We start from the raw sequence: 7699 nt of genomic DNA, 5'->3' as shown, positions 1-7699 counted from the left end.
AAATTCACCCTGCAGGGAAGCATTCTGCCGCAGCTACAAAGAATCCATCTTACACTCCTGCCTTTTCTTTTATTCCGTAGTTTTTTATATCCTCCTGTGTTCATTTTTGTTGCCTATTCATAAGTGGCTGGCGAAACAACAGTGTCGCTTGCTGCATGTATCAAATGGCGGCTTTGTGGAGTTCAGACTCTGATCCCTCTTGTGAAATGCTAGACTCTTGGGTCCTCCATTAGATGGTATGATTGAATTTCAGAACACTCAGTGTTATCCTTTGATTTCTGCTTGGGATCAAGTATTTACCTGCGCGGCACAGTGTCTGCATTAGCTTATTGCGTTGAGCAGCAGGCAGGCAAACAAAGGAGAGAAAACGGAGACTGCCGCTATGGATTGCACTTGTGGCTCACTTTAACATTCACGGGATAAATAATCCAGAATGCCTCTGAACAGAGCAAGCCAAACTTCTGGTCTGCAACGCTGGAGGGGGTTTGGATGCAGTTGAGATGTTTCACACCCAGACCTGCCAAACTCTGGGAGATGGGAACCCCTGTTGAAGTTAGTGAAATTTCAGCTAAGAAGCTCAAATCGTATATGTGACTGACACCCTTCTTTGGAAATTAAACCAATGTCAATACTTCAACATTCAAAAACTTTACTTGCAGAAACTTAGTTGTAAATGAATTAAAACAGAATATTTACAGTCACGTGCTTCTCCAAGCATGGGCTTCTTCTAACTTCCAAACAAACTGTATTTTCCTCCCTTTCCAGAGCTCAGTACTAAGCCTTCTGTATCTCAGGCCATGCCTTGCAACTTCTATGAGAGATTTCCACTTTTACCTTTTCCTTCTGCTTTTCTGTCTTTCAAGCAAAGAAGAAGCACTCAAACATTCTATTCAACTTAGCAGTATTCACAGTGGATTCTAAAACACAGTCATCTTGCCTGACATTAAATGGAGTCTCTCATTCACTAGATACCTCCCATGTGACCACTAGAGAACTCACTAGAATTCAGTTACCAACCAATCATAGTCATACATAAAAGTATTTAGAATCTCACTCAATTAAATTACAGTGGTACCTTGGTTCGTGAATGGCTCAGTTGACGAACAAATCGGCTCCTGGATGCCGAAAACCCAGAAATAAGTGTTCCAGTTTTCAAACTTTTTTGGAAGCCAAATGTCCGGCACAACTTCCACTTGAGTGCAGGAAGCTCTTGCAGCCAATCAGAAGCAGCACCTTAGTTTTCGAATGGTTTCAGGAGTCGAACGGACTTATGGAATGGATTAAGTTTGAGAACCAAGGTACAGTGGTGCCTCGCAAGATGAAAAGAATCCGTTCTGTGATTCTCTTCGTCTAGCGGTTTTTTCGTCTTGCAAAGCAAGCCCATTGAAGGATTAAAGGATTAGCGCTATTAGCGCTTTTAGCGGCTTTTAGCGGCTTATCTGCTGATCGGATCAGCTGATAAGCGGCTTAGCGGCTTAGAAAAAAGGGGGGGAAAGGGAAAAAAAACCAGCAGGAACTTGCAAGACATTGTCGTCTTGCGAAGCAAGCCCATAGGAAATTCGTTTTGTGAAGCACCTCCAAAACGGAAAACTCGTCTAGTGAGTTTTCCATCTTGCGAGGCATTCGTCTTGCAGGGCACCACTGTACCACTGTACTATACTTCACAACCCCCACAGAGAGCCCCAATACACCTGCCAAACCAGGTAGAAGTTACTGCTGGTGGTAACGCATGCAACTGGGTGTTTTGGAGGTGGAGAGTGAAGGTGGCAGGAGCTGGAGCAGCACAGGGTCTGAGGCTGGCCCTTCTACCAATATGTGAGGGCAGCAGTTGTTTGTGACAAGCCAGAAGCTGGGATTGAAGAGCAAATCAAGACAAACAGATAAATCAGGGTTGAGGAGCAAGCTCACCACCCAGGAGTGGCTCTCTCAGCAAATTCACTCCATATAAACTGTCTTGCAAGCTTTTCCTTAATAGACTCCTGCTATGCAAGAGTTATTGAACTCTGCTGATGAAGTCAAAATAATTTAAATTCTCTGACTCGGAGATGAATGTGCATAGTGAGGCTGCATAATTGCTTCCAAAAGAACTAGAAAATACACATTTTCTAATAAAACTCCCTAAGCTCTTACTTCTGGGAGAGATAATTCTAAGAATTCCTGTAATATATGCTTTCAACTGTGGCAATGAAGATGAAAGACTTCCGTTGTAAGGGTTTTCTCTGAATCTGTTTTTTTTTAATTATGATTTAACGCTGCTCTCTGCTATTTTGTAAGGAGCTGGAAATTCAAATCATATCTTTGCTGTTATATAACATATTACGAGGAGATGTAATACAAGTGGGGTGAGGGAATAGCCCCACATCACAGAGGCCCCAGGATGCAGGAATGAGGCAATGGAAGGTGACGGAAGTCAGTGGGAATGTCAGGGGATGAAGAGAAACAAGACATGGATAAGGGAGTTAAGAATGAACTGAACCAAAAAAGCAAATACATAGTGGCATTTCAGCCATCACTATGACACAATTATGTTCTGAATATTTGGTACTAATATTTTCTATTTGAATTCAATCACTTGACAAACATCACATCACAGCAAGATGGACTTGTGCTCTTGATTCAACACAAAAGGTTGCTACATTGGTGCTGTGATGGCCTGGGACTCGGGCTCGGGCTCGGAACTGGAGGAGTCTCGGTCCACACCGGATCCTCTGCTTCAGGCGGCATCTGAACCAAGTCTGGGGCCTGATTCTGAAGAGCCCCAGTCTGCACAGGTTCCCCTGCAACAAGCACCAGCAGGGCCGAGTCAGGAGCCTGAGCCTGCCCTGGATCCAGATGTGAGGATTACCTCGTTGCCCTCTGCTGTGCAATCACGTACAGCTGCTCCACTACCAGTTTGGTCAGGAGAGGCTGAGGCAGCCTCTGGGTCTAGTAACCCACCGACATCGCCCGAGCTGCAGAGACTCAGGTCTGAGAGAAGGAGAGACCTGAGTACTCGCAGGAGGAGTGCTCGCCTTTGGGCAAGACAGGGAGGTGAGTCACCGGGGGATCAGGACCGGCCGTTATCCCGTCAGAGATAAAAGGCTGCCGGACCCTGCCCCAGGTTGTGGGAACAACATTGCTGCTTGCTGGACCTGCCTGTTACCCGATGCCTGTCCTAGCCTGGTTTCCTGTCTTGGCCCTGTTGGACTGACTCCTCATGGAATCCTTGGATCCTAGTGGGTCTTTACCATTCTGCCCCCAGGTATTTTGTTGTTGTTTAGTCATGTCCGACTCTTCGTGACCCCATGGGCCAGAGCACACCAGGCACTCCTGTCTTCCACTGCCTCCCGCAGCTTGGTCAAACTCATGTTGGTAGCTTCGAGAACACTGTCCAACCATCTCGTCCTCTGTCGTCCCCTTCTCCTTGTGCCCTCCATCTTTCCCAACATCAGGGTCTTTTCCAGGAAGTCTTCTCTTCTCATGAGGTGGCCAAAGTATTGGAGCCTCAGCTTCAGGATCTGTCCTTCCAGTGAGCACTCAGGGCTGATTTCCTTAAGAATGGATAGGTTTGATCTTCTTGCAGTCCATGCGACTCTCAAGAGTCTCCCCAGCACCATAATGCAAAAGCATCGATTCTTCGGCGATCAGCCTTCTTTATGGTCCAGCTCTTACTTCCATACAGCACTACTGGGAAAACCATGGCTTTAACAATACGGACCTTTGTTGGCAAGGTGATGTCTCTGCTTTTTGAGATGCTGTCTATTTTTGTCATTGCTTTTCTCCTAAGAAGCAGGTGTTTTTTAATTTCATGACTGCTGTCACCATCTGCAGTGATCATGGAGCCCAAGAAAGTAAAATCTCTCACTGCCTCCATTTCTTCCCCTTCTATTTGCCAGGAGGTGATGGGACCAGTGATCATGATCTTAGTTTTTTTGATGTTGAGCTTCAGACCATATTTTGCCCCCCAGGTATAGGGTGGTACATAAATTCAATAAATAACAAGAATAATAATTGCTGTTATGGAATTTTAATGTAGCCTGATGAGTCTTAAAAATTGCAAAATAATGTAATCTGCTCCTCAAGCCAATAGTCAAACCAAATAAATTTGCATTTTAACCACTTTTCTCAGTTTCTCCAATGCCCTAGTCTAGCCACCAGAGGGAAATCTTCCTCTCTCTTTTTTCATTAAATTCAGACGCAATATAAACAGATCGGTCAACCAGATTTTCAAAGCGGATGTCTTGACACAACTGATAACTGATATTCATTCAGTCTGTTCCAAAAGTAAAATAAAAATGACATTTCATATGGTGTCCAACGTAATAAGTGTCAGAACACTGAAGCAAAGAAGACATGCAGTGTTCTATAACACACTATTGTTAGTTCAAATCTTGGGGAGGAGAAAGCATTATTTGCAAAATTTGATGCCCTCAAAGAGCACCTGTGTTCATTTTCATCTGTACATAAGAACATTACACACACACACACACACACACACACACACACACGGTAGATTAAGTTACTATCTCTGGATTCCTAGGGATGGTTTCTGGCGACTACTTAAAATTTTGCAGATGGCATTAGTCTTACCTTCCATTGGTTTGCGAGGACAAAGTAGATGGTCACAACCAAAGTGTTAGGTTCTGATTCTGTGCTGGATTATGTACAAAGATTGGCAGAAAATATTAGTTTCAACTACTGTTTTTGTTTATTAAATACGTTGCCAGCCCTGTTATGCAGCAGAGTAGACTGACCTGCTTCTGGTGGTAGTTTCAAAGGGAACAAACGAAGGCAAGAACTGGTGTATAAACAACGCCTTCCTGTATTATTCAAAGTGTTAGCCCTAGATGAATAGCATTTCAGCTCTGCTTCAGGCAGCAAAAATACTTAAGTTGGCACTGAACGTGCTTTTTCCCATAGGAAAATATGACCAGTTCTGAAGATGTGCCATGATCCACAGATCTCTTGAATACCAAAGGACGCTGTATGCTTTTAGTATCACACACAGGACTTTGGTGACCCTAGTCATAGCTGCTTCAATGTGGCACCCATGGGTGCAAAGGCACCCCAAGGGCTTCTGTTGCTCACAGAGCCTCTCCTCCCTCTCTCTCACAAATGGGATCATCTTAATAGATGGTCCTGGTTGCGGGCAGGCCCTCAAACTGGTTCCCCCCACCCCACCCTGGCATGGGTGGAACTATCACCCTTACGCCGGGGTGGCACCACAATCACCCAGGGCTATTGCCCAATCATTCTGAAGGGTGATTGTGGGGGAAAGTATAAAAGCGGCAGCACGATGTGTGCCAAGCACCTGCTTTGCACAGCCGAACAACCCCTAAAACAGCAATTTAACATGAATTTTACTATCTAACGAGACCATTGATCCATAAAATGAAAGCAATAATCAATGTACTGTACTATAAAATAAATAAGACAATAGTGTAAATGATAAAAATTAAAATTATTCTATTTTCTTACCTGTACTGATGATAGTCATTGTTTGGATGGGGGGGGGGGCTTTATCCATTTCCGCAGTCACACAATCAATCAATCAATCAGTAGCTGAACTTGGTTCCACACAGACACACAAAAAATTAACCAAAAAGTCTCAAAAACGAAAACGCAAAATAAATAGCAAAAACAAAAGCGCAAAACTTAATCTGTTCCGGAAGTCCGTTTGATTTCCGAAATTTCGAAAACCCAGGTGCAACTTCTGATTGGTGCAGGCGCCCCAGAAACAATAGCTGACAACTGCATTGGACATTCGGCTCCCGAAAACGTTTGAAAACCGGAACACTTACTTCCGGGTTTTTGGTGTTTGGGAACCAAGGCATTTGAGAACCAAGGTACCACTGTATATGAAAGCTTAATAACTGTATAACTTATTTACTTGGAGGTAAGTTGAAAAAGAAAACTTGGTTTATTATTAGGTACAATGCGTTAGTAGTACTTAATGGTTTTGCTACTCCTTAAAGAAGATAGCTAGAGGCCTGCTCTAGTACCTCTCTGTGTATGATAACCTCCTTAGCCAATTACTCTCCAACTCCAATCACACGCACAAACTCTGCCAGTTAACTTATAGGCTTATCTGGAGTGCATTCCTAGAAGTGTGGCTCAGGATTCATTGCTCTAGGGTACCTTTCCATTCCAGCTTTACCAAGATCGTCATCTAAAGTCTTCACTCTGGTCAGATTCTACCTGTTGTTAATCTGACCTCAGTTTCCTCCAATGCTGCCAGAGTCTTCCAAGCCTCTCTCACAATCCTCCTTAGTTCTCACCTCAAATCATTTCAGCATCCAGCAGAGGTTCTCCATTTTCTTCAGTTTGCTTTGGGCTCAATCTCTCGGCTTCCTTTTGGCTTTCGAGGTTTCTTTGCCCCAGTGGCGTAGCGTGGGTTGTCAGCACCCGGGGCAAGGCAAGTAATTTGCACCCCCTAACTAGTGGATTTTAGTAGGGGCAGAGAGCTGCGAGTGCGAGCGAGCGCCCCCCAGATGTTGCGCCCGGTGCAGCCGGCCCCCCTGCACCCCCCACGCTACGCCACTGCTTTGCCCATTCTCTTCACTGTCCACCGACGACTGTTCATCTGACCCCTCAAACAGTGCTGATCCCGGCTTTATATTCCCCTCAGCTGGGACCTCCAGCCAATCAATTTGTATCTGATGGAATTTTAAATTCCAAACCTTTGTTGGCCTACAATTATGGACCAATAGCTTGGGATGGAATGTCCACCAAATGACCAACCAGACTGACCGTTTTTGGGTTCTGTGTATGAAAGGCCAAACCAATCCATCACCTTAGCAACAGTGAACAACTGTGGCAGTTTAACTGCCAAGTGACAGGCCTCATATACCCTGTATCTGTAGAAGATGATTCCTCTTCCCACAGCTAACGGCTTACATTCCAGTCTCTGTTTAAAGCCATCACAACGTTCATAGCAATACAAATGTACCTTACTAAAGATACGGTACCTGCACATGAGCTATGGGCATCTGTCAAGAGTGGAGTCAGGAGCTGTTGCCAAGATGCAAACCAGCATATGACAGAGCAAAGAATGACTCTTTTTATCTCTGCAGCTGCCATCTCCTGGGTGACATGGATGCCATTAGGCAGTTGAATGTGCATGTGCACTCCATCGATTTCCCTCCCCCCCCCCATCTGCATGGCCCCAGGCGCTGGCAACCCACACTATGCCACAGTTCCAGTACAGCTACAACAATGCCCAATCTCCTACCTAAACCATTAAAATAAGCATTAGAATGTGAGAAATGCCTTGTGGACTTTTATGCCTCTGCTTCATCCATGCTTGGGGATGAATCCCACTCTCCCCTTCATTTTTGGTGCAAACTGTGGTTACCGACTATTATCTTTGCACTGGAGCTTATGAATCATGATTTTAATTTTAAGCATCTACTTCTAACCATAGTTTGCAACTAACCACATTTAGATACCTGTTATGCTATCCATATTGGGACGTGGGTGGTGCTGTGGGTTAAACCACAGAGCCTAGGACTTGCCGATCAGAAGGTCGGCGGTTCGAATCCCTGGGACGGGGTGAGCTCCCGTTGTTCGGTCCCTGCTCCTGCCAACCTAGCAGTTCGAAAGCACGTCAAAGTGCAAGTAGATAAATAGGTACCACTCCGTCGGGAAGGTAAACAGCATTTCAGTGCACTGCTCTGGTTCTCCAGAAGCGGCTTTGTCATGCTGGCCACATGACCCAGAA

The 7699-nt window shown here is 45.0% G+C and overlaps 1 long non-coding RNA gene across 3 annotated transcripts; it reads right to left on the bottom strand.

Moving 5' to 3' along the window:
• Nucleotides 1-632: 632 nt before the first annotated feature.
• On the bottom strand, nucleotides 633-6351 carry LOC310690025. Of its 3 annotated transcripts, XR_014517800.1 has the most exons (3): nucleotides 6118-6351; nucleotides 4570-4633; nucleotides 633-855 (listed from the first exon to the last, which is right to left on the bottom strand). It is a non-coding gene; the product is annotated as an uncharacterized lncRNA (long non-coding RNA). The 3 variants fall into 3 exon arrangements; XR_014517801.1 differs by lacking the exon at nucleotides 4570-4633; XR_014517802.1 differs by lacking the exon at nucleotides 4570-4633 and having other exon boundaries at nucleotides 633-851.
• Nucleotides 6352-7699: the final 1348 nt, after the last annotated feature.

This window comes from Podarcis liolepis (assembly GCF_965112155.1).
Source record: "Podarcis liolepis genome assembly, chromosome: 12".
NCBI classification, from domain to species: domain Eukaryota; kingdom Metazoa; phylum Chordata; class Lepidosauria; order Squamata; family Lacertidae; genus Podarcis; species Podarcis liolepis.
The sequence above is the reverse complement of the archived record's forward strand: the minus strand, read 5'-3'. Positions and strand labels throughout refer to the sequence as shown.